Below are 3,154 nucleotides of genomic sequence, written 5' to 3'. Positions count from 1 at the left end.
CCACAGCTGTGAGGAGGAAGGCTCTGCTCATGAACCCTGGTACCTCCTGGTGGCTCTGTTCGGCTTCCGATACAATCACAGTTCTCCCCGGCAACATCCACACACGCTGTCACCTTTTGACCCTGACCCCTCCCTCCCAGTAGCATAGATCCTGCCCTGAAATATACCCCCTTCCACAGTAGCATAGATCCCACCCTGAAATATCTCTCCACAGGGACATAGATCCTGCCCTGAAATACCCCCTCTTATACAGTAGCATAGATCTCGCCCTGAAATACCCTCCCACAGGAACACAGATCCTGCCTTGAAGTATACCCTTCACACGGTAGCATAGATCCCATCTTGAAATACCCCCTTCCACAGTAGCATAGATCCTGCCTTGGAATATCCCCCCACCATAACATAGATCCTGCCCTGAGTGTGTGTGTGTGTGGGGGGGCACTCCCTCCTACTGGCTCCAGCTCAGCATCAGGTCCACCAGCAAGCCTCCAAGATCCCTGCATTAATGCCAACCTAGTGTGGCCACCCCTGTTCTGTGCCCCTGGACCCTGACTTTCTGGTTGGAAGAACAGCCTTTTGTACTTGTACCTCATTGTTGGTTTTGATCCACTTTATGTGATAAAGGGCAGGGGTCTTAGCCTCTGCCATTTTTTTTATCCTTCAAATGAAGCGAGAGTGAGGGATTGTGTCTTGAGTATCTAGATCCTAATCCTTATGGACAAGTCTGTGAGGAGTCTTACCTCCACTTCATAGATGGGGAAGCCAGACTCAGAGAAGAGCAGTGATTTGCTGAAGGTCTACACATCTAAGGTTCTTTTAGGTTCTTCGCTCTGCATGCCTTTTGGGGTGACAAGTAGTGAGATGAATATCAGCTACCTCAGGCCGGAGAGAAATTTACACGATTTTATAAGTTTCAGAACAAAAGACCCGCAGCTTTGAACAGAGGTCTGTGGCCAGTGGCTCTTAGGGAGGGATGAGAATGGCAGAGGTCATCAGAGGGGCATACTTTCTGACTCCAGGTAGGGGCTTTCCTTTCGGCTAAAGGAAGCCTGGGACATGATCCCAGATGGACTCTTGCCTACCATCATCTCCTTTGCAAATGGCCAGACTTCGGCTTCCAAGCGAGCCTTGAATACAGTAAGCTCCTTCATGGGGGCAGGATTGCTGGGCCACCATGGTCCAGCATTTTCTGTGGTAGAAGGGGCGATATATGATTCCCAAGACATGTCCTAGGATGAGAATTGCCATCCTCCGCTGACCTCCAGAGTAAAACTCCCAAAGGCTCAGAGCCTGTCTTCATGACACAACACCAACTTCCAAGGAACCTCCTTCTGAGATTTCTGTTTTAAGGGTTTAATGTATATGAAAGTGTTTTGAAATGTGGAGAGACCTATACAAATACTGCTAAAGAAAGTTGAGCCTTGAAACTATAAAACTCCTCAGAGAAGATGTAGGGGGAAACCTTCATAACATTGGTTTTAGCAATGATTTCATGGATATGAGACCAAAAGCACAATCGAGGAAAGCAACAATAGGCAAGTGGGACTACGTCAAAGCAGAAGGCTTCTGCACAATAAAAGCACCAATCAACAGCGTGAAAAGGCAGCCTATAGAATAGGAGAAAGTATTTGCACATCTTATATTTGATAAGGGGTGAATAGGGGTTCATACCCAAAGTATATAAGGAACTCCTACTACCCAATTGTGAGAAAACAAATGACCTTTAAGTCAGTCAGAGAAAGACAAACACCGTATGATTTCATTCATTTGTGGAATTTAAGAAACAAAACAGATGAACATAGGGGAAGGGAAGGAAAATAAAAACAGAGAGGGAGGCAAACCAGAAGAGACTCTTCACTACAGGGAACAAACTGAGGGTTGCTGGAGGGGAGGGGGGAGAAAGGGTAACTGGGTGATGGGCATTAAGGAGGGCACTTGGGATGGAATGAGCACTGGGTGTCATATGCAACTGATGAATCACTGAATTCTACCCTGAAACTAATACTACACTATATGTTAACTGAATTGAAATCGAATTTTAAAAAAAGTGGGCAAAGGACTTTAAAATAGACATTTCTCTATTCAAGACATACAAATAAGCGACAGGCACATAAAAAGGTGCTCAACATCACTAAATCCTCAGGGAAATGCAAATCAAAAGCACAAAGAGCTATCACTTCACATTGATTAGGATAGCCATTATATAAAAAAAAAAAAAGTTTGGCAAGGATGTAGGGAATTTGGAACCCTGTGCACTCTTTGTGGAAATGTAAAATGGTACAACTACTGTGGAAAACAGTAGGGAGTTTCCTCAAAAAATCAAAAGTAGAACTAACTCCCCTATGATCCAGCAATCCCACTTTTATGTATTTATCCAAAAGAATTGAGAGCAGGATCTTAAAGTGATATCTGCCTCCCGTGTTCATTTACCATTATTCATGATAGCCAAGAGGTCAAAACAACCTCAAAGTCTATCAACAGAAGACTGGATAAAGAAAACGTGGTCTTGGGGCACCTGGGTGGGTCAGTCAGCTAAGCCTCTGCCTTCAGTTCAGGTCAGGATCCCAGGGTCCTGGGATGGAGCCCCACATTGGGCTCCCTGCTCAGTGAGAAGTTTGCTTCTTCCTCTCCATCTGCCTCTCCCACAGCTCATGCTCTCTCTCACTCTCTCTCTCTCAAATAAGTAAATAAAGTCTTCAAAAAAAAAAAAAGTGATACGGAGGGAAATAGGGAGTATAGGGGAAGGGACCCATTTTAAATAGGGTGGTCAGGGAAGATCTCTCAGAAAAGAGATTTGAGCCAAAACTCGAAGGAGGCCAAGGAACAAGCCCTGTGTTTATCAGCGGGGAGAGTATTCTGGGAGGAGGGCATAGTACGTGCAAAAGTCCTGGGGCAGAAGTGTGCTGAGTGCAAAGCAAGGCGTCCCTGTGGCTGGCAACAGAGTGAGGGAGGGAGTGCAAGGGAAAATAGTGAGACATGGGGTCAGAGGGGCAAAGGACAGGGGTGAAGGGTTTTCAGGCTGCACAGTATTCCATGTGCTGTGGAAACAGCAATGAAGGAAAGGTGAATTCCTATGGAAGTGAAGAAACCTTTTGCAATGTGTATTAGGGTTCTTCAGAGACCTAGTGTACATACGGACATTCATTCCTCCATA

The sequence above is a fragment of the Callorhinus ursinus genome, unplaced genomic scaffold (genome assembly GCF_003265705.2).
Source record: "Callorhinus ursinus isolate GAN/ISIS: 27379988/994484 unplaced genomic scaffold, GSC_fseal_2.0 scaffold12, whole genome shotgun sequence".
NCBI classification, from domain to species: Eukaryota; Metazoa; Chordata; class Mammalia; order Carnivora; family Otariidae; genus Callorhinus; species Callorhinus ursinus.
This window is presented reverse-complemented; position numbering follows the sequence as displayed.